The sequence below is a fragment of the Diorhabda sublineata genome, chromosome 1 (assembly GCF_026230105.1).
Source record: "Diorhabda sublineata isolate icDioSubl1.1 chromosome 1, icDioSubl1.1, whole genome shotgun sequence".
Lineage (NCBI taxonomy): Eukaryota > Metazoa > Arthropoda > Insecta > Coleoptera > Chrysomelidae > Diorhabda > Diorhabda sublineata.
Window position 1 is genome coordinate 32,322,081 of NC_079474.1, and position 25,081 is coordinate 32,347,161.

Sequence of the window (25,081 nt, forward strand, 5' to 3'; positions counted from 1 at the left end):
CGACATTTTCTTATTTAGAAAATAGATTAAAAGATCATCAATACCATAAAAAAATAAAATTCCATCAAGGAATCACGAAATATTGAAAAAACATACATTCCATTACAAAAATTTAAGGAGAGAATTTTTAGAAAATGAAAAAAAAAAGACCTAAAGAATTTGATTGCTGAATTTAAAGTCTGTGATAAGTTGTACGATCCGGTGTTAAGGATCGGATAAGTTTCAGGACTGTACAATTTACCCCACAATATGTTTGAAATCAGATTTTGATTAATAAAATGCGAAATAGCTTTGATTATATAAAAAAAGAGGTAACAAATAGAGATTTACTCAGCTCAGATCTTATAATCAGGTCAATTTAGACATTCGAAGTTACATGAATTCCCATCAGGCTGAAAATCATTAAAATTGTTTAAAATACAATTTAACATACAATTTGAATGTTCCCTATCATTTTTGTGTATGGAAAAAATTTTATTCGAGGTCAAAGATCAAAAAAATGAGTTTTCCGCAAATTTTCAGCAAAACGGTGAATTTTATCATAAAAATACCTCAACTTTTTGAATCGTTATATCTCAGAAACGGTGGCTCTGAGGAAAAAAAGTATTGATACATTTTTTGTAGATAATTTTATGATATACAATTTTTATCGGAGGTATTTTTATGATAAAACTTACCGTTTTGCTGATAATCGCGAAAAACTCGTTTTTTAGACCTTTGACGTTGAATAAAATTTTTTCCAAACACGGAAATGATGGGAACATTCAAATTTAATTTTCAATTGTATTTTAAACCATTTTACTGATTTTCAGCTTGATGGGAATTTATGTAGCTTCACTCTTATTTTTTGGTCTAATTTGACCGGACTATTATACAGTTTACCAAGACTTCAAGAGTGCTTCAACAAAACTTCGGTAACAACTAGCAGTTTTTTGTTTTTATAGAGTAAAACTGATTGATTTCTATATAAAAGTACTGATTTCAACTCGGTCGAAGGTAAAGTACAATTTCTGTCAATCGCAAACATAAAAAAACCGATTGTGGACTTGTTGTTGGTTGTCTACCTCGCAGGCAAATAACCAAATATTATAGATTTGAAAAGGAATCTAATACAATTCATATTTTGATAAATACCGAACTAGGACTCAAGTCAAGAAACTTAAAGCAAGACAATTTTTAGCAACAACAACATAATTTTCGGAATATTTTCCAGAAATTCAATTATATGTTTAATGTTTTGCGTACCGTTTTCAAAATGTTAGTGGTACGCCTATGTTTATTAAATAGATCGCATAGCTACGTCAACCATTATGTACATAGACTTCCTTCAATTATCCAAACATTGAACATAAGTGCGTGTTTATAACGTGGAAGATATTTTAGTTGTGAATATTACAATATGGAACCCTGTTTGCATAAGAAATTTGTATAAAATATACATAATCTAATTTAGTTTATTATTTACTACTACAATTAGGATTTAGTAAACAAATTGTTCTCTCCATAGACCAGTTTTACATTTAAAGTTTACGCATTTGTCAAAGATCGAAGCAAAATCAATAATTTGACCAAAATATTTGCTTATCCTGATTAGATTCGTAAATTTCTTCATGTATTCTTTGTATGAGAGTAAAGAAGATAGAGCTAGTGGACGAACTACGTAAACGCGCAACCCCAGATTTACAAAATCGATATGCAACCATCGACACATTTGTACGTATTAAAGTTTAAATCAGTTATGACAAAGTATGGACGAATTCGCAAAAAGAATAATGTTTTTTAGAGTTTTTATACTACACTCGATTTCTCTACGGAAGTTTTAGAATGTGCACATTACATTTATAAGTGCCTAGACAAGCCAAGGAGATAAATAGTAACTTTGAATTTAGGAATAAACATCGTACAAGACTTAACATCTCCAATTAATTCTTAAAATAATGATACCTTAACATCAACGAGCTTGTCAAAAACAAGAAACTCCGGTATATCTCGATCCTCGAGAATAATCACCCTTTTTTATAACTTTGATATGACTTTTAACAACCCTATATTATAAACTATGTAATTAAATACATAAAATGTTATAAGAAATCAGTACAGTCTTCAATTTGAATCTGGCGCGCCTACACATTCTTCATTTCATATATGGTCCTCTGCAAAATTGACTTTGACACTCCTAGTTTAAAGAAACACAATTTAATAGCACTAAGGAACGCGCTTTTAGTGTCAGTTATACTAAAAATTGGAAAAAAAGAAATATATGTCAGAAGAGAACTGCAAATTCATCATGATGATTGCTACTTTAAGTTGGTATGGATAGTGATTTTGAATCATCAACCTCAGGTCAAAACCAGCCCTAACTATTTTTACAAACCGAAATGAATTATTTAGAGACACGAGGTTTTTTTTTTCAACCTCCGATTGCACAGTATGATAGCCACTAATGCAGCAAGTAATAAGTGTGCGTATTAGGCGCACGTTCTTTTCCCGTTGAGATTTAGTCACATAAATACGTCCGAAACGAAACGACTTCCACAAAATTCAAATGAACAGTCGTAAGATAACGTCCAAAAAGGAGTGTTGCTTGAGAAGTTCATGCATCGTCGAATAATAGTTAATGCAGATTTTTATTGTGAAACTTTGCGACGCAAATCAAATCAATGACTGGAATTGCACACAACGAACTCCTAACGACTCCAGCATTGTGACATTTTCGAACACTCACCAAACAGTCCCGACCTAGCACCGAGTGTCCTGAACTGAAACAGTACCTTGGAGGGCGGCGCTCCCACACTGACGTGGAGCTCAAAGAAACCATCACAACTCATTATCAATCATTAGAGGCTACGTTCTATAAAGATGGGATTGCATACCTCAATCGCGAAGGTGATTATATATAGAAATAAATTGTATTGTACTTTATTTTTGGTAATAAAATCATTTTTCTACGTTCATCCATATTTTCTTTCTAGTCGATCGGAGGTTGAAAAAGAAACAACCCTCGTAGATTTGGGATTTCCAAAAGACCTTTCTGAAGAACTGGTTTCTAGATTGAAGCTAAAAAATTTTCTTGTCCCAGAAATTATCTTACTAGTACTATTTAAAGAAACGTAAAAAATAAACGGATATAATTTGAAAAATAACTTAATGTGATACAAGAAAAATGTTTGAAATCAACTTTCAAAGTGTTAAAAAATGCAGGCTTGTGTTATCAATTATCGACTGTCGAGCCTGTTTGGTAAACTATTAAATAATTTGATATACGAATTGTGATTCGTTTTTCGTAAACTTGTACTACGTCTTTATAGGAATATTTCCCAGTTAGTCCAGACATTTCTCATTTCATCCTTGTACAATATTTACTAACTATAGTTGAAGTGGGAAAACACGTAGACGGCCTGAATCAACTTTGTGACAGGTTAACAAACCATCGCAGACTAAGTGAACAAATAGAGACTTCGTTCAAAAATTTAAGAGCAAGTTCTTATAAAATCATCAGACAATACCACAAACATCAAATGAAATATACAATAAAGTATTATGTGAAAACTTATAAGTCGTTTTAAGGATGTAATCTAATTAAAATTTGACAGGAAACAGTGAGTCAATTATATTAGACATAATAGTTTGTTTTTTAATTTTTATTGATTCAAATTTCAAGTTTAATAATAAGAGGATAGTCATGAGGAACTTTACATACTTTTACGATATATTTAGTCCCCCAGGAAGGAAATCATGTGACAACTAAATAGTGTCAGCTCCTATTCATTATTAATTTACAAGGTGATTCGTGGAATTAACCATAAATTTTAATTGCCTATAGTATTTACACAGCTATTTTGATTTTTTAATTTTTTTCACTCTACTATCAATTCAACTGGTAGAAGTTTAACTTTGAAATTCCAGGACAGGTTTTGGACAAATCCATTTATTTATTCGTATTGAATATTGCACCTTGTATAACATATTTCTTAAGGCCGCTTGCAATGCAAGACGCCATATTTCTTGATCAAAAGAATGCGCGAATGAGTTTCTAATCTACTAATATTACGTTTTATTTTCATTAGGAGTTGTTCAAATGTTTCTTCATCCATACTCAACTAATTTTTCTATGTTTTTCTCGTCTAATTCTCTAGCTAATCTGTCTACTGTAATTAGCTATGTTATTTTCAATTTTAAACTGCCCATAAAATATTAAATAAAGTTTGAGGTTAGGAAATAGTTTACTTTTACTTTTGGAATTTTGATTAGTGGCAACCATGATGTAGTGGTAAAAAACATAATGTCAAACGACATGCAATATTCGTCTGTGTAATATTTCAACGTTTCAAGGAATTGCATGAGTTAAAATATTCCATAGATGATTATTGCACGTCGCTTTATATTATGCAAGTCTCTTTCCATTGCATTATGGCTGCCTCTAACAAAAATTCCATTAGTAAAAGCAAACAAATGCTAACCTCAATTTTTGTTCAATATTTTGTAGCCGGTTTCAAATTGAGAATAATAAGTAAGTAACGAAGTGAATAATTGGTCAGTGAATCGCTGTCAATAATTATATCTGCTGCTGCCTTACTTTTGGTGGCAGATGAACAGGTTGGTTGTTAAGCAAAAAGTAACTAGATTTGTCACTAGAATTGCAGCTTGCATGCAATAAAAACGACAGTTTTTAGTTAACGATCAATCTTATCAAACATAGGACAGACAAGTTAATTATTTAAGATAGTTTAAATTTAAATTGATTGATATTTGTCCTCAAAAAATATTTTTAATTGGAGAATAAATAATAAATTTGAATCGTGAATCAGAATGCAAATTCTAACCGCACTTTTTGTTTTTATTACATCAATTATTTACGAGAGTAATGTACGTTATAATTTTTGTAACCAATATGACGATATCGCAGTTCTACGCTGTTATAATTACAGAACATTATAAATACATCATCCCGTTTCGATTTTCCGAATAAACAAAAATACAAAAATAACTTGTAAATGACGAACTAGAGATGAGTCGGTGCGTCTATATCGAGATTACAAAATTTTGGAATTCGCTACCGGTCAAATATTATCCGAGGTGAATTGTTCCTTTTTTAAAAAAAATCACCGTGGGCGTTTTGGAAATAAGTCAGTGCGTAAAAAGCCGAAAAATATTTTGGCAAACTTCAGACATGATTCACTTGTTTTGTTTGGTTATACTTTCTTCAATAAAATTAGAGACATGATGGTATAATTAATGTAATTTATGTAACTCGTTTTTTTTGGCACCAATTAGGGAAATGGAAGTATTTTTGTTTTAGTTGATCACAAACAACGCGTACATACAGGGTGTCTTCATTAACAAAGATTTACAAAAAAATCTGTTATACTTAACCTATTTTTACTTAAAAGTTTTGTTTGTTTAACGTTTGCAGCGATGGAAAATTTTAATTGATCTCAAACAACGCATACATACAGGGTGTCTTCATTAACAAAGATTTATACTTAACCTATTCTTATTTGGCGGACTATAAATGGTTCAAAAAAGTTCTTATTGCAGAAAGGAAGAAAAAGCGTTTATATTAACCATTCTCACGATAAAAATCGAGTATTTTACTAGTTTGTGTATTCTTAGTAACTTCGGTAATATACCGGGTGAACAACTAACAAATACCGGTTTGGCGCAAATTGAGAGATTTAATCAGCTGATTTGGGGGTCTTTTTTTTTAAATTTATCCAATTAAGTGGCATTTTAGATACGATAATCGAATTCTTCAACAAATTCTGTGCATTTTTCAATACAATATATCTCTTAAATTAAGAGGTGGGGGGAGAGTGGGAACGATGTTATGAAAAAATGCCTGGGTTTTGCTTTGTCGATTTTTAAAAATTTGATGTTGTTTTAAACAGTTTTTGTCTAAACTTGTAAACTAAATTAATATTGAAATAGCGAAAATCGCATGTAGATATCTTTTTTCTGTCCCAAGATATCTTACGAAAATAAAAATCTATTCTGGATGGGGAAGCTAGTAGGCCAAGATATGGAGATAGAGATAAACTGTATGCAACAATAAAAAAGTAAATAAATGACATAAATAAGATAAAATTGTTGATTGAATATGTAATATATTGAAAGAAATAACGAAATTAATTTAAATATTATAGAGTAGAATAAGAAAATTTGTTATAAAATTTCGTGATTATTAGAAATTCAATTTTCATGAGATACGTATTATTTCATATGGTTTTATTGAAGTTTTATTTCCGTTTCATCAAATTGTTCGATACTAGGAAAATTTTCAATTTTACTATCTCAATATTGGATTTTCTAAAATATGTTGAATGCTGAAACAAAACGCAGTAAAAAGAGGATACTTCAACTTCCATTTCGCCTCTAGTGTTAGTTTTGTAGAGAATAAATAGATAGCAATAAAAAATAAGTGTCCTTCGGTTACAGTTATTTCGTTTTTGTTCGGTAAAAGCGTTTTTTGATATGTTATGTCAAAATATATGTAATATTTTACTAAAAATATAATATACAGATAAAGACACATTCATATTATTGAATATTCTGGTCGTACAATTGAGGTGCTTACTCCAGATAACATCAAACAAGTCTACAAATTGGTTATATCTAATCGTGAATTGAAATAGCGTGAGATAGATGGAGCCAGAAATCAGAAGGTAGTGTATTTACGATTATGTATGAACATTTGACCATGAGAAAGCTTTTTTCAAAGTCACAGTCTATAAAAACAAGAACGTATTCATGATTCAGAGCAGTGTTTGGCCATGTTTATACGTAATGAATCAGATTTTTTGCGTCGATATGTGACAATGGATCAATCAATTCACTCCAGAATCAAAACTATAATCATCTGAGTGGACCGCAGCCGGTGAACTACGTCTGAAGCGTCCAAAGACACAACAGTCAGCTGGGAAAGTTATGGCTTCAGTATTTCGGAATGCGCATGGAATATTGTTCATCGGATATCTCCAAAAGGAAGAGGAAATTGATAGCGAATACTGCATAGAGTTGTTGGATCGTTTGTAAGCAAAAATCAAGGAAAAACGGCCACGCGTGTCGAGAAAAAACCACTGTTTTACCAAGACAATGCATCTATCACGAGTCGTTGGCAATGATGGTTTAATTGAACTAATTACACTTTGGATTGCTTCCTCATTCACCGTATAGTCCAGAACTGACCCCCAGTGACTGTTGGCTATTCACTGATCACAAAAAAATGCTTGCCGGTGAGAAATTCAGCTCAAATAAAGAAGCAATTGCTGAAACTGAAGCCTATTTTGAGGCAAAGCAGAAATCCTTCTACAATTCATAAATTGAATCGTGTTTTTCTTACGTAGTCACACGACCTATTGAGTGATATTTCACACTATGTATATTTCTGCAAATAATGGAATATTTCAAGAACGGCAAAAAGATCAGAATTAAGAAATTTTGTCAAATGTATTTGATTTTTTGAAAAATGTCACAATTTTCCCACTATAGACCTTACAAAAACAATTCTATCTATTTATTTTTGTTAAATCTTTTCATTTTATTTGTAAATTATATTATACTTACTTTTTTGTTCAGTTCTTGTGAGTTTCTTATAGCCAATATACAAATCTGAAAAGAAAAATGACTAATTTAGAATTTTTTAATGACAATGAGACATCCTATAGATTTAGATATCGTTAGTCTGGAAGCGCCTATCGTGTAAAAAATTGTTCAATCAATTTATAAATCCTGCCATTTACAAGTTTCCTCCTAGTGTCGGAAAAGTTTCTTAATTAATTGAACACTTCAAATTTCACTTTTTAGCCGTCACTCAACGTTAGTGAAAAATGATTCCGAAACAACCTCTAACTTGCGTCTAGCTATTTTTAAACCTATATTTAAGAAAAACTCTCGGGAAAAGGTTAGTAGCGGAAAATATTTGGAAACGAACGCCCCAAAGAAAAATTATTTATTTCCTCGAAGTTTTCACCCTAAATATTTGAAAGCAACTATACATTGTACCAGTGAAGATCTATTGGATGTAGAGCAATGAAACAACGTGTTGTAAATCTTAAAAATCCATTAATAGTTTGAAATAAATAAATGAGGAGTGTAAATACATATAAAAAAAGGAAGAATGTGTTTAAGGAAGATGTGGCAATGTTTGATTGAAAGAAATACTATAATATGTTCCGGTTTAAGTTTTTTGAAATCTAGATTTTTCAAAAAAAGTTTGCTAAATGAAGCTCAAATTTTTGGTGAAGTATTGGATGAGGGACTCAAACACCTGGCAAAACAGTATTCTTCAAATATCACAATAATTTAAGGAGTAACTATGAGAGGTCAAAGTGAGGTCTTACTATGACTATTTTATACCTGGAAATAGCCACTAGAGTTTTTGAAGGTTAGTTGTATGTAGAAAAAAATCAGGAAGCCGATGGTGTCCACATTATTGGAGATACGATGCCTCAAACTTGTTCAAATATCTATGACAAACATATGCCTGTTTAAAACACCACTCACGCCAAAATAATTGGAGCATTGAGTTGAAATTTCAGGGAGATGTTTTTGAACGTTAATTGTATGTAGAAAAAAATCAGTAAGCTGATGGTGTCCACATTATTGGTGATACGATGCCTCAAACTTGTTCAAATATCTATGACAAACATATGCCTGTTTAAAACACCACTCACGTCAAAATAATTGGAGCATTGAGTTGAAATTGCAGGGAGGTGTTTTTGAAGGTTAGTTGTATGTAGAAAAAAATCAGGAAGCCGATGGTGTTCACATTATTGTAGATACGATGCTTTTAACTACTACTTTAACTTTTAAATAAAACATTGAGTTGAAATTTTAGTGAGGTCTTTTTGAAGGTTAGTTGTATGTAGAAGAAAATTGGGAGGTTGCTTATGATTTTAGAAAAATTATGAATCAAAGTTGTTTCAAATATTCATGAAAACAAACGTCGAAAAGTCGCCGAAGCTGAAATATTGAGTTTAAATTTCAAATAGATGTTCTTGAAAGAACTCTGCATGAAGAAAAAATCATGATGTTGCTTAGGGTTATGGTTTTACAAATACGAGCTAAATTGAACAATGGTTAGGTACCTTATGTCAATACTCCATGTCAAATAGAATAATGAACAAGGTCGTGCTGGAAGTTTTTGCTGATGGGTAGCTATGCCGAAGCTCGTTGGAACTAGGGATAGAATTACTCAAAACTAAGACCGATCTCGTGGTTTTAACTGTTTGAATATCAAAAAAATATAAAACAAATAAATATGATATAGTCTCACATTAGTTTACAACGCTTTTAAACGTTTTTTAAAGAATTATTTCCTATAATTTGTCGTAAACTGGTAGGGTAATGTTTAATGATTGGATTCTTTAATCGTACGATGTTTGAGAAGGGTAATTCTTTTCCTTAAATAGAGGCTATATTCTTTTCAATTTAGTCGCCAGTATGACTGTCGAATAGAGCGACCAGTAAAGCAGCCAGGAAATCACCAGCTTTGAAAGAAGTAGGACAACGCATACCTCAGTTTGCTGTTCGGTATAGATGAAAACGATTTATTAACATGACATAGTGCAAAACACCAAAAACAATGATAAACAGGGGAGCAATACGTATTCCCTGGGGCAGGGCAACCAGTCGGAAGACTTGATGGAAAATATTTTCTATTCTACTTGATGAGAGAGTAATTTAGTTTTCAAATTCTTTAATTTCAATAGTACTAATTCCTACAAACGATAACCTCTTTTTCTCTTAATCCATTTTTTATAAACAACTTAATTTTTGTTATGTAGAACGTAAAGTCTCGCCAGTTATACCGTTAAAGTAGAAAAAGGTGCCGCGTGACAATACATTCCCGGCCCTGGCCCTTAAGATCCCAGCTTTATAAAAGACCAAAGGGCAACTTTTCGAAAACGAGGTCACGCGATCGATATTTATACGGTCGCCAACGCCCCGTTTACTCTCCAACATAGGCGGCGATCATTTTTATATGGAACGAAGGTTAAAACAAACATTCGGATAAATTTGATCATATTTTCGTCTAGAGTATTTTGCTGTATTAGGTTTGTTTCCAATGGAAAGGTTAGCCATGAACTTGAAAGTTTATCACTCACAAAAGTATGGCATTTACGAATTTGAAGAAATAAACATTGTTACTTTTCAAAATAACCAGATTGTATGGTGAAACCGTTGTGCAATTGTTGTAAAACCCTAGCGGAGTCGTTTAGTCCAGTTAAAATAGAAATTTGACTTAACCAAAACTCGCATAGAGCTGAAAATTGGCAAAGACGTTGAATACATCATTATAAATGAACTGTCAAAAATCCTACTTCTGCAAAAAATTTTATTCATGGTCAACAGTACAAAATTAAGGTTTTTCCATTTTTCTCGTAAACAGTAAGTATTATCGTGATAATAGATTAAACAAAAGTTGTAGATCATACAATTCTCTACAATAATGGTCCAGTCACTTTTTCTCTTACGACTCACCATTCGTGAGATATCGCGGTATTAATCTTGAGTTATTTCTGGATAAGTTCAGTATGGAATGGACGCCATGTTTGGAAACGCATTTAGTTTATGCTAGTTAAGGGAAGTGGGATTTTTTCTCTGATAAAACGTTAATTTTTTCATCCATTAAGGAAATGTACTATAAATACTTACGAACCGGACCATTCACGAATATTTATTTACAAAACTCAAATTATGACAATTACAGGTAGAATGTTTATGTATAATGTTGTTATTTGTTTGAAAATGATAATCAAATGTTAATAAAAGTGACAACAACTTGTCTTATGATAGTTCTTAGTCGTTACGTAGTATTTCAATGTCAATGAAGATATTTTTTTCCTAATAGTACATACACATAATAAAAAGATGGAAAGTTTGTTGTTGTAGAACTGTATTACCAAGAATGTCACATAATAGGATTTACCATTTTGTCCATGTTAGCATTAAATATTTCTATTTATAGAATACCCGGAAGATACCGGCCAGTATAAAGTTAAATATTATGAAATATCCATAAATTATTTTTCTATTAATTATTTGAAAATCCCAAATTAGTTTCTGTAGCACAGAATGGTTATTTATTTATTTATAGTAGCTTATCAAATTAGTAGCGTAAATTATCAAATAACCATATTTGTTTTCAATTTTCTAATATCTCTTACATATTGCCTTCTTTTTATGATCAAAAAATCTACCAAGCGCAGTCTAATTCCAGTCAATTGTTCCCGTCTGATATAAATATAGGTCAAAGACACAACTGGGAAACGGGGCAGCTTTATGTAGCTTATGGGCCGAGAATGGGGGAGACTGTAAAACTCGTTCCCTAGCAACAATCTTTAGTAGAGTAGAGATTTATGAAATTTGGACATGTGAAATATAATCACCAAGTATTCAAAGTTACCAAGACCAAGTTGGGGTTTCTGGAACCGTTGGTGATATTCATACTGAATACACTACACCAACACTCACAATTATACTGTCTGACGCGTGTTTGGATAACCAGTCTCTGAAGACGATGTTTTCATAATTTGTATTAGTTTTCAAAGATGATCTGCAAACTTTCCATTCTCAACAAGAAAATTCAAACATTTTTAATGTGTTTTAAGCATGGTGTCTGTTTTAAGCTTCCCTCAATGCTTGCAAGCGTCAATATTGGATATAAACCTTCATCGTGGTCTTTGGTGATAGGATCCTGGTGATTAATTCCATTCAAAATACCTGGAATTTTATTCTATAAGCTTTTAATGTTGATCAAGTCCTCTAGTATTAATTTTTCTATGAATTCCTTCTATTTTTTAACCTTTTAACCAACATTATCTGTTGCAGTTGGTTCTTCTTGACACAGTCGACTTCTAACCTTCCATTTCAGCTTCTTTACTACATTTCTTGTAATTTCGCTCATATTTTCTTCCTTTTCTTCTACAACTTCGAATTATACATATAGATATCAGAAAGTTATAAAGGGCTTTTTAACGAGATTGTATTCAAACCTTCATCATGGTTCTTGGTGATAAGATCCTGGTGATTATTTCGATTCAAAATACTTGAAATTTTATTCTAGAAGATTCTTATAATGATCTAGTTCTCTATTATTCATTTTCCTATGAATTCGTCCTGTTTTCCTTCATTACACAGTCTTCTTTACAAAGTTTCTTGTAATTTCGTTCATGTTTCCTTCTTTTTCTATTAAAACTTAGAATTATATCGACATTTTAAGATTTTAATCGGCATTCCAACAAGATTAGATGTAAACCTTCATTATGGTCTTTGGTGATAAGATCGCGGCGATGAATTCCATTCAAAATACTATAAGAAAGGGCTAGAACAATCGAGTTATGAATCTCCTTGACCTCATATACAATCCATGAATTCTTTATCGTAAGGCACTGGCTTAGTAGCTGAATTGCTAAGCGCTCGACTCAATCCGAATGCAACTCGAATATTTTCACGATTTGTATTATTCTTTAAAGATGGTCTAACAATTTTCCATTCTCAACCAGAAAATGCAAGCAAAGAGAGACTCTGCATCATTACGTGGCGGTATCAGCTTAACTGAAAACGAGCGTTCGAGAAAATCATCGATATCGTGAATTAAGACTAGAGAGGTTATCGGCATTCATTCATCATGCAACTTGTATCCACTACTACACTCCGAAAAACGAAAAAACAGTCAGGACAGTGAACTGCGAAGGGCTAGAATTTGGGAGTTCTAGCTTGTCATTCTCATTTGCCCTTCTTAATTTTCTAAACTTCGATTTCTTGGCGATCCATCAGAATAGAGTCGAGAGATATATATATATAGAGAGTGGTATACCGATGTTTTTTCTCTTTTTATCAAACGTATGAAGAAATTTTAGTCAATGGGTAATATTAAGTATTTAGCTTCAAACTAGTGATGCCGTATGTTGATTTATGTTTTTTTCTGGAAAGTTATGCGACTGTTTTTTTTTGGGATAGTCATGGGATTATGTTCATCGATTATCTTCAAAAAGGTGAAACAATGATAGGAGAATATTGAGCACATCATTGTTTCATAAGAAAAAATTAGTAAATAATTTTTTTAATATAATCTTCACTTGCATCAACTTTGTTAACGAATGGACTATAGTCAAGTTTCATTTCAAACAGTTTTTAATGCTAGTCAGTGTCTACTATATATGCAAATGATCATTCAAATTTCTCTCCATTTGAATTTCATTCTATCAGACAGCAAAAAAAACGAAGAAATGCCAATTTAATATAATTATAGTTAAGTACACGTAAAATTTGGCGTTAAATTGTTGGATTTATATCCGATTGGTTAAACAAAATGTCGATTGTGTATTGTTTCGAGCTTTCCAAACAATTTCTTTTATCAACGTTGCGCTTCTACTCCATTAACCATAAACTTATATAACACGATTATACAGAATAATGCAACGTAAATGCGAAATTTGTTTATCTGTTAAAAAGTTTACACAGTCAGTAGAGATAACGAAGATAAATTACAATCGCAAGTTTATTGAATCAGATGAAATTAACTAATTGAAGGAAAAGTACTAAGGCTGAAGTATAAAAAATATATGAGATGCTTGTTTCTAAAAAGTACCAAACATGTTAAACGATAATTTTTAGGAATAAAATTTTTTTCTTGGTTTTTTCTGATATTCTGTAGATCGCACGTAACTTAAATCATTTTTACAAAACAAAATCTACTTGAATTTGGTACATGTTGGGACATAATTGAGATGTAGTACGTTTTGGAAATCAAAAGAGGCTAATAATCTTATCACTTGCAAATCTTATCTTGGATATAATACATTGTCTACTTCGTATCCTGATTTTTTAACAAGAAAGATGACACATCAGTTTTCTTATCATTTTCAATTTGATTTTAACATGGGATCTGTTTTACGCTTCCCTCAATGCTTGCAAGTTTCAAGATTGGATCTAAATCTTCATCTTGGTCTTTGGTGATAAGATCCTGGTGATTATTTCCATTCAAAATTCTTGGAATTTTACTCTAGATGTTGATCTAGTTCTCTACTATTCATTTTTCTATGAATTCCTTCTATTTTTTTACTCCTTTCAACCAACATTATCAGTTGGAGCTGGTTCTTCATAACACAGTTGACTTCCAGCCTTCCATTTCAGCTTCTTTACTACATTTCTTGTAATTTCATTCGTTTTTTCTTCTAAAACTTCGAATAACATCGATAACAGAAAGTTTCAAGGGGTTTTTTAACGAGATTGTATTCAAACCTATCTCGTGGTTCTTGGTGATAAGATCCTCGTAATTACTTCGATTCAAAATACTTGGAATTTTACTCTAGAAGCTTCTGATTATAACCTAGTTCCCTACTATCTCTATTATCACACCATCATCCTTGGTGTTATAATCCTGATGATTAATTCGATTCAGAATATTTGGAACCATAATCTATGAACTTCTAATAATAAAGCTATAAGAAAGAGCCAGACCAATTAACAGACTGTTATTTTGAATATTTCATTAGATTCCACAAAATTTTTAGTAAATTCCTACCAGTTCATCCATTTTAAGTTGTGTGGAACAGTGTACCAAGTTCCAAAAGATTATACAATGTCATCATATTTATGGGGAAATATGGCTGGCATGTTTCAATGACCACGTTTTGGGAAAAACCATTCAATGTTGACTTTAAACTTGCCATGCCAAAATGTAACTGTCTGAAAATAATCGGAGGTTTTTTATATTGCTAACAATATTAGTTTAGAAGATTTCTATGCAGCCTCTTCATCCTTATAACTATTACTACGGATAAAAAATACATTTTCTTCATTTAGTTTTCCTTGTTTATTCTAAATTATCACCCCAAGAAGATAATACCGTCTTCTATAATGAGCTTCACCAATTTGTGTTTTCGGAAAAGGTTGATTCTGCATCATGTTAAAATTTATTGTGATTGAATTTTCAGGTTTTTGTTTTCACTGTTCAAAAATGCTTTCGATCTTCTCATATGAATCATACGTTTGCGAGCTTGATTGTCTTTGAATTTTAGATGCTTCGAAAAAGTCAATACAACTATCAATTTTTACTAAAGCAAATACCTCGTGATACAAATAGTATGTGTATACATCATTATTACCATCTCTAGTTTTTTTGGCAAAATAATTTACAGATTTTCTTGCTTAGTCGGTAAACATTTTTCTAGAAATTATATTCTCAGATCAAGAACAAACCTTTTTAAATAAAATCGGAGGGTTCATTTTTTCGGAACTCAAAGTTGTTCAGTGTCTTCCAGCTTTTATTTGGAAAAAATTATATGATTGTCCAATATTTTTTAATCTTTCACAACTGTGTTTCGTATTTTTCAAAGATCGAAATTACCGAATACTGACCTGTCTAGTTTATAATTGGAACAATTCTGATTGAAAATTTTCGCCTTCAAAAAATAAGAAAACGTGTTGATGACTATTCAGAGATATTTGTGTATTTACTTAATGTTAAAAATAAAATGTTTTTATAAACATTGGAACGTGACTAAGGTGGTCAGATTCCCGAAATTTGTAGATTTTATTTATGAAGACTGTATCAGTGTTCATCTCGCTCTAAAAAGTAGCAAAGATACAGATCAACAGTTGGTGATATTCATAATGAACAGACTGTCCACACTATACAAACACTCACAGTTACACTGTCTGAAGCGCGTTTCGATAACAAAGTTATCGTCTTCAGAGACTGAAGGTAAACTATAGTATTTTACGGTTGGATATTCATACAAAAAAAATGAGAATTAAGTTATATTATGGGGAAAATATTTCTAGACAGAATTTAGAAGATGGGCCATGGAAACACTAATCAATAAAGAAGTAGAGGATGTCAGCATATAATCAATCGTTGTCTGGAAACCAGTTACTTCTGAACGGTTAATTTTCCTGGGGCAAAGTCCGAATAATGTTTATCAACCCAATTCTTGGCTTTAACAGAATTTTTAGACAGATATCAATGTTTTTTTAAAAAATAAAATTCCTTTTTAGTCATTTTTTGAAACTAACAAACGTCGTTTCTCTCAAAATGCTATAACTTATAAACCAATAGTCCGACAGCTATCAAATTTATACACGTGTTATTCAAAGGTTAGTTCTAACTAAAAATTATATGGATTTAACACTAGTAACGCCATCTATGTATTAACCTACGAACTTTTAGATTCACCAAATACGTAAAAAATGAATGTTACTTTAGAGCCTTTCTGTATAATCCTGTCTTGGAAATGTAAATATATTTTAAATTGTGGTATTAACTTATATTTGTATAAATAATTATCACGTCGTTTATATAAATTGCGAGCAAAGAAAATACTGACCTTGAATTAGGTAAACTTGTGTATAATTTCCAATTTTATTGTTTACAAATTAGTATCTCATGTAAAGCATGTGAGAAATTTTTTTTTGACTACGCTTAAAGAAATTTTGCTTTTTCTTGACATTCCATGGTTTGTTAAAACAGTTCTATTTTTTATCATATGATTTTTTATCATTGATGACCTTTTAATCTATCTCCTATATGTTGAGATGTCTGTCCTATGTAGAAATGTGACATGACTACTTAGAATGAATTTTTTGAACGGTTAAAACAATTTTTTTATTGATATTCATGCGATAGGTGTCGATGTCTATCAGCTCATCGCTAATAAATGAAAGAGGCTAAAAACAAGACATATCATCATATTAAAAAGATATAAGAATAAAAAACTTAGCCAAACTGCATATTCACCTGACTTAGTTTTTTGCGATTACTTTCTGTTACTCAACCTTATAAAAAGTAGGTGGTATTATATTAGTAATCAACTTCTAATAATGAGCCAAATCATTAATATTGCAACAATCTAACACAAAAGGAGTTTGGATTTATAATTAGAATGTGAAATAAAGAAAATAGCATCCTTTACTGCTGCTTGTTTTATTTTATTACTCTATTGATTCGGTTCTTTCAGTCTTTTATAAATAAAGAAACTTCTCCTCTATTTAAAAACATCAATCGTTGTTTTGACAATTTTGACGTACTCAAATTATTTTCAAACTTAAAACTCTTATACGTAAACTTGAAATGGAATTATCTTTGGTAATATACACTTTCACGGTCACCTGGTTTTTTGGCTCTAGAAAATCGAAAAATGGATGGATTTTAATGATCTTGGTCTCAAAATGTTCCATTTTACGGCGGATTTATAAAAAAAATTAGTAGAAATAGCTGGAATGAAAATTTCTCATAGTTTTACTGTTTTAAATCGTAAAAAAAAACGGTTTTGCAAAATAATCCTTTACAAAAAATTATCTCATTATCAGATAAAGTTCTTATATTTTTTCTGTATTCTACATAAATTAATAAACAATTTAAAAAAAATCCAAAAAGAATGATTTTTTCAGTTTTTATAGCTTAAAATGAAATCGAAGAAAAACAATCAATTTTCGTGAATAGTTTCGTACTATATTCTTCAATGTTAATAGTTTTTGGACCATTAAAAATCGAAAAATAGATAAATTTTATAATTTTGGTCTCAAAATGTTCCATTTTACGACGAATTTATGAAAAACACGGGGGTAGTGGCTGAATTTGCGGTTTTTAATAGTTTTAAACCTTAAATAGTAGAAAAACTTTTTTTTTTCAAAATATTAATTTTTTTATGTAAATTGCGAAAAAAAAAATATACGAACTTGATTCCACGACGTCAGAAACAGTTACGAAGGATTTTATGTGGAAAGTAATTTTTTTTGCATTTAAAGTCATGAAACTGTAAAAAATATTTATTTTTTTTAATTTTCGTATTTTTTTTATAAATTCGCCGTAAAATGGAACATTTTGAGACCAAGATCATTAAAATCCATCCATTTTTCGATTTTCTAGAGCCAAAAAACCAGGTGACCGTGAAAGTGTATATTCTATTTTGATGAAAAAACCTTACTTCATCCACAAAAACTCATTTAAATAAACACAGTAATTTCCACGTGGAAACGAATATTTGTTTTGTATACTTATTACTTGATATTTTAGTTTAGGTTGGGAGGTTAAACCTTTAAACAGTAATTCCGTTGTACCATGACGAAAATTAATTTATTCAACTATTTAATTCATTTCATATGTTATTTAGAATCTCCTCATTCTTTTTCGATTTTTATAAGCTCTCCAATTCTCTGATTTTTGTACTTATATTTATAACAATAATAGCCGCTTTCCATTCACTTTATTACATTTTCTTATAATTTTCTTCAGTAAGAAACTACTTACTAATGATTTTTTAATGAGATTTTCATCTTTTAATCACTCATCTGTTGTGAAATAATAAATATCAGTAAAAATACTCCGGAATGATTTTCAAATATAGCTTGATATCTAATTATATAGGTTATGGATCGATATTTTCCATGACATCTATGCGTAAGGACAATTTCAATGAAATACGTATCGCACTCAATGAGACAATAGATTTTATTTTTATATTAAAAATCATTGTAATGATACAAATCTAATTAAAACTTATCGATGTATTAAATTAAAATTAGATAGTACAAAACATTCATTTATTTATATAGAATTGTTTACGTTTATTGAAAAATGTTTATCGCGGAAATTTTCATTTATTCATTTGCAAACTATAAAATACTTATTTTTATTGCAAGAATATCTCACCAAATAATTTTTTTATAACTTAAATAAAGGCCGCTTGACATGATGCAAGTCCAAGTTTTGAATTCATTATTTTTGAAATAACAAAATAAGCTTCATTAAAATGGATGTCATGTCATGGAATTTTACACATAATCTTTCGAAAGTTGGTACTTCGTAAACGTCATATGGCAATGCCATCTGTGTATCAATCACGCGACATACAGAGTGATGATATATAGGGAAGTATTTTCGATCATATTAATATCATATATTTGCTCCTACTGTATATATGTATATTAATACTATTCTTGTATTAATTGAAAACAAAACTTGCAAACGACTGACCTGCGAATATAATTTCGCCTAAACATTTATCTTAATGGGGTTTTAATGACGAAATAAATTAAGAACAAACCACATTTGAATAATTCGACTGCGAACTTAGATTAATGACTCGAATTGACAGTTATTTGGGTAAGCTTCAGTTCCTTTTTGGAGCTGCGCGACATCGATATTTCTTTTCCCACTGACCTAGAAACTTTTATTTTTAATTCATCACGAAACACAGCTTGAGGAATATTATATTAAAATAGATGCAATGTCTGAATATGCTATATTCTGACAGGATAATATACAAAAATAATATTCAATTTGATAAATAATTTGCGATGATACTATGGAAAATAAATGTCATGTTTGACTCGAAATGACACTACAAGGAAGCATTAAATGTAATGATCTTCGTATTATAGGGTGTAGATTTATTTTTGTTTCTTTTAATTGATTTAGAATTGTATAAAATAAATACAAAGTTTCCGGCAGTGATGGCGATTGTTTTTTGGGAAAGTCATGAGATTATATTCATCGAATACCTTCAAAAATTGCCAAAAAACGACCGTATTTTCTTGTTTCCTAACCTCAAAGTTTCACTCGCAGGCGGTAACTATTATTCTGAAGGGGCAAAAATGTTTCATATTGTGACGAGCCGTATATCATTTCATCAAATTGTCTCAACTTGAAGCAAGAATGGATGACTTTGATTTATTAAGATATCGTACATTTCTATAAGAAGGGAATTTTGAATTGTGTATGTTCCTAAAATATGAATGAAGTTATTGAACTTACCAAATTATTTCACTAAGTTTTTCTATCGAATATCGATTTAAAACAAGCACGTGTCATGTAAAATCATTGTAGCAACGTTACTTCTACTTATTAAATTCTTTGTTAACTTTATCTACTTTTCGTGATAATGTTCATATCTTGATAATATCAGCTTAGCATTATCATTTTACTTTTACATTGAAAATGTATGAATAAGACGCAAATTTATCGGTCACCTGTTTTTTTAGGTACTTTTGATAGAAATTGCTTTATAAACGTTCAAATTATCAAAAATCTTTTTACAGACAAAGATGTGATATTTTAGAAGGTATTAATCAAAATCGCTTGACGTCGTCGTTTGACATTATGAAAGATTCTATTGCATTACAACTGACACTAACCAAAGCTACAACTAAACTTACAACCCCATACAATTAAAAATAAAGTGGATAAATCGAAGTAGATTCACCATTGAAGTTCCATAAAAGTATAGAGTGTCACCCTTCTATTGCGATGTCTACTGTGTTTGTATACAAACCAGTGTAGCCGTGGTCTTCATTTGTATTCATGCGATTGTTGTATCTAAAGGAATTGACAAAAAATTTATGCAGCAAATTTTACATGAACATTTAAACATGCGAAAAGTTTGTGCAAAGCTTGGCCGTCGTCAAGCAATCACCACGATAATGCGTTCTCATATTTCAGCATAATTCTGACTTATTTTGGAGCAAAACAAAAAACGATGGTCGTCACTAAGTCTTCGTATTCGCCAGATTTAGATCACTGTGCCTTTTGTCTGTCTACGAAACTCATAAATTAGTTTAGGACAACAATGAGTTCATAAAAAATATTCGCAAAGGTACTGAAGGTTATCCCAACGGAAAATTGTATAAATAAGCATTGGCATGCTTGTATTGGCTTATTTTGAAGGAATTATAAAAATTTGCATTCAAATTATTTAATTTTTTGTCTCTCTGAGTTAAATTTTATCCAATAGCAGGAAAAATAACAACAATCATTATTAATTACACCAAGAAATCATCATACGATGATTTTGTATCAACAAATAAGCAATTTCGAGTTTTCGATCTTTTCATAACGTTCAAATTAGAGTTTAAACATTTGGTGCATGAAAATATTATATCGCAAAATTATTTACTGCATCTGTATATGATTATTGGTCGGAAAAACTACTAACATTACTAACTTTAAAATCAATAAAATTGTTAATAGTTATTGTAAAAATCATTGTAATTGTACCATTACTTGCCCACCTTTTTTTGTATTCTTCATCTACGTGTCACATCAAAAACAATGCAGAAGAACTTTCAGGATTTATGTTTCACAAACATATAATACGTGTAGCTCTATTTAACTAAAAATGTTCTTGAATACTTAAATTTGCTCGAAGTGATGTTTGTCCAATGTTTAGTTATTTCTCATTATATCCAGATTATCGTCGAAGGTAGCAATATATTTTTTGGAATATAAAAAAAGTATATTCGATAAAGAAATATTCGATATAAAGCGATTTTATGAATTGAAACCCAGAATAAAACGAGATTTTCTGTAATATCTGTAATATAATATTATAAAACAGATATTATACCGTTATACCCTTTACTCGACTTTTTTTTTGTCTTTGACAAACATATCAATTTCCTTCAACGAAATTGAAAAGAAGAAGAAACGAATTTTAAAAGTTTCGTAATGTATTTCCTTTCAAAGAGAACTCCGATGCAGTTTCGATGTTGAACTTTTTCTAAAAAGGTTTAGATTGACTGTAGTGGTATTTCAATAGCCGGAAAGAATTATTGTTGTGTGTTAATGGTAACTTTCATTATTACAAACGTCAAAGTAAGTGAAATATATTGGGAAATCTGCGAGGTTTATTAATTATTCAATAATTAGAAGATAGGCTAGACGTGATTCAGTGCACGAGAAAGAATTTGTTGACGTAGTTATAAAGAACGAGGCGAAACTTAGTTTGTGTATATACCTCGTATAATTTTAACCTCCAAATTCCTTAAAAATCATAGAAAAATATATTTGCAATTATAAAATTCGTCATTTATCTTGCCACACGTGCGAGTTTTTGTTTTTAAAACAGCTTAAAAGTAAATGGTATTTTTTATTCAGTTAGTTGTATATTTTTTGCATTTCAAGTTATTTACGTTTGATATGCGGCAATTTAACACGCGAGAACCGAATGAAAAGGCAGGTCATAAGCGTTCAATACGTAAAAAATGTAAATTACATTATGTTGATATTCAGTATTTTTTTTTTCGTTTTTGTTCTACATAATTCGGTGGCAATAAAGATAATACCCTTGCTATTAGTCCAGTGAACAACGGTAAATATATGGTATCACCTCAGAATTTCATCAAGACGCGTGGATTTGGAATTAAGTTCTATTTACCCTTAATATCGGAATCTACCCTATGCCAATATGTGCAAATTATTGTAAGAGATAAAAACTACCCCTTATTGTAAAAATTCAATGAAAGTTAAAGCAGTTAGAAACTTGTGTAGTTGCAAAATAAAGATCGCACGATATTTTAGGATACTATTTCTGTTTATTAACCCCTAATTAATGTATTTGAACCCATATTATATTCGTGTCTCCTTCAACCAAAGCAGATGTTGACAGTGCCATACCGTTTTTTTTTCACCATGTGTATACATACAATTTTACTCAAAAATTTATTTACTTTTTTAAAAGGGAAACGTTCAAAAGGTTCCAAAACGATATAAAAAAAACAAAATTTTTATAAAGAAAAATCAAACTTTTTGTTTTCTAGCAGTTTAACATATTTTTTGAGTTATTTTTAATACTAAACAATTTAAAAAAAAAATACTTTCTCAATTGGGACCTTATTTTTTTTTCAGAAACATCCCTCTAAACCATTCAAACTTCATTATTATTTGTATGTATGCTTTTTTTGTAACAAAAATTCAAAATTTCAATCACGAATAAGTCAAAAAGTATTGATTTTATGAAAAAAATTCATAGAGTAAAATCACCGCCTCCTAGTTGTGGTAGTATTCATCCTCAGAGCAAAAGCGACCTAGGGTAGACCTTGAATTTGAAGGTTAGGGTGTTAAAATTTAATGGAAAGTTACACTAACATTTTTGATATGTATGTATGAAAATAATAACCATGTCGGGAGAATTAGGTGATTTCCGGAAAAAATGGAATTAATCGAATAATTTTGTGAATTGTTGTTTTTTTATTGGATTTAAAGACCGTCCGACATCATTGATCTACGTCGTTCAAATTCAACATTCAACCATTGAATAATAAAGTATATAAATAGTTAAATGCGAACCTTGTAAGCTGTTTTGCACCTGTTCTAAATAAAATATCAAGGTTTCGATTATTGGCTGTATAAACAAAAATTCACTTTGATACGATATGCTCGGAAAGGTCGATTAGCATTTCCAATTTTTCACATACAACAATAATGCCATTTTTTATGATATATATGTATAGGGTTTATAAATTATAAAGTTATAAGTTCATAGTTTCACATATTTATAAATAAATATTTTAAAAACACTCAGTTTTATGATTTGTTTTATTATTTACATTAGTTTCACCTGTATGGGTTGGTTTGTTTGTAACTCTCCTTTGGACTAAGAATAAATAACTAATTTAATAAAAATTTCGTTCGACAGAGGATTCGAACCTTCGAATTCCGTGTTGGAAATCAAGGATTTCGGCAAATTCATCAACTACACCGTTACGGCTCGACACAAGTTTCGACGAGATGTATCAATTTAGAAATTAAAAAGTGACGAATAAGCTTCTAAACTCTATTTTGAGTAAATCGGTTCTTATGTTATTTGATATGAACATATTGAACTACTAATAGAATTAAGGAAAAGTAAAGAAGATTCAGCGAGCAGTATTGCACATTGAAAAAGTACAGAAATACAAATATCTAGGGACTTGGATTAATTCGAGAAATGACAGCACTGAAGAGATAAAAGTAAGAATTGAAATTGCTCGCAGTACATTTTATAAAATGAAAAACTTCTTTCGATGTAAAAACTTGAATAACGAATTGAATAAGAGAAAGATGAAATATTATATATACTCGATCTTTCTGTACGAAGACAGCTACTTTAAACAATGTAATAATGAAAAAATTGGAAGCCTTTGAAATGTGGATATTGAGAAGAATACTACGAATATCGTGGACAGATAGAATCGCAAATGAAGAAGTTTCACGCAAAATGGGAACACAAAGAGAATGATTGACTACCATAAAAGCTCGCCAATTAGAGTACTTCGGTTATGTAACGAGAGGACGACGATACGAATTCCAGAGATTGATTATGAAGGGAAAGATCGATGGAAACTGTGAAACTTAAGGGTGTGGTTTAACTGTAAATCAAAACAATTGTTTAGAGCAGCTGTTAATGAAATAAAAATAGTAATGATGGTCGCAACCTTCGTTTGAAGATGGCACTTTAAAAAGAAGAAGAAGTGTTATCGAGATTGCTCAATATAATTAATTAATTCTATTAATTCATAGTTTTCTGTTCAATTGATAAATTAAATTCATCCGTTATGTGTGAATTATTATTTTGGCACTTTAGTAAAAATTAATAATCAATCTATTTCGATTTTTAAATTTTCTGGAATTAAAAAAATATTTTATTTGAGAAATTAATAAAATTTCGGATTTAATTTTTGCAGTTTACTTTAATCAATCAATGAATCTTAAAAAAATGTTATAATTTATCGATTGCACCAATTAAATGTAATTTAAACGAAAACTATTTTTGATTTTAATAAACTTGAAACAGCGCTGCCACCTACAGTCTGTTTCACAAAACCTTTTATAGGTCCGCAATTGACAATTCAAAAAGTCAGACGTGTTTACCTGCGGAAAAATTGATGTAATATGATTATGAGTCACCCTTAGTGCAAAATTTGTAGAAAAAAACAAATAGATATAAATTTATAATTTTTGGATTATATAACATATAATAAAAAAATAAAATATATAAACTATTAGTTAAAGTAAAATTTGGGGGACAAGCATACATTAATAAACAAATATTTTAATTCTTTCTTTGGTATTTGCCATTTTTACTTGAATCACATATAATATAATGTGTCGACATCATCTGAAGTTCAATTAAGCTTAGTGGGTATTAAAAATTAATTAAATTATTCTTCGTAACGAAAAATTTCGTTTGTTTGCGTTGTTCGAAGTAATTAACGTAAATGTGCTTGTAGGGGCTAGTTCACATGCCAATTGGAAAGATTGTCTACTCAGAGAACTTAATTAGTGAAATTAAAACAATTATTTGTAGTTAATTTCTTT

The 25,081-nt window shown here is 30.3% G+C and overlaps 1 protein-coding gene and 1 pseudogene across 2 annotated transcripts in view; both read right to left on the reverse strand.

The window, feature by feature from the left end:
• Window positions 1-25,081, reverse strand: part of LOC130440724 (protein Tob1) — an 82,776-nt gene that overhangs the window by 22,785 nt on the left and 34,910 nt on the right. Inside the window, exons 1-2 of one of the 2 annotated variants that reach the window (XM_056774029.1) lie at window positions 19,763-19,839; window positions 7,564-7,608 (exon numbers count right to left, since the gene is read on the reverse strand). The gene's annotated coding sequence lies outside the window, so the exon portion shown is untranslated. Of the gene's footprint in view, window positions 1-7,563; window positions 7,609-19,762; window positions 19,840-25,081 lie in introns of those variants that run through there. The other variant, XM_056774039.1, reaches the window with a different exon arrangement.
• Window positions 14,470-15,508, reverse strand: LOC130440786 (uncharacterized; annotated as a pseudogene).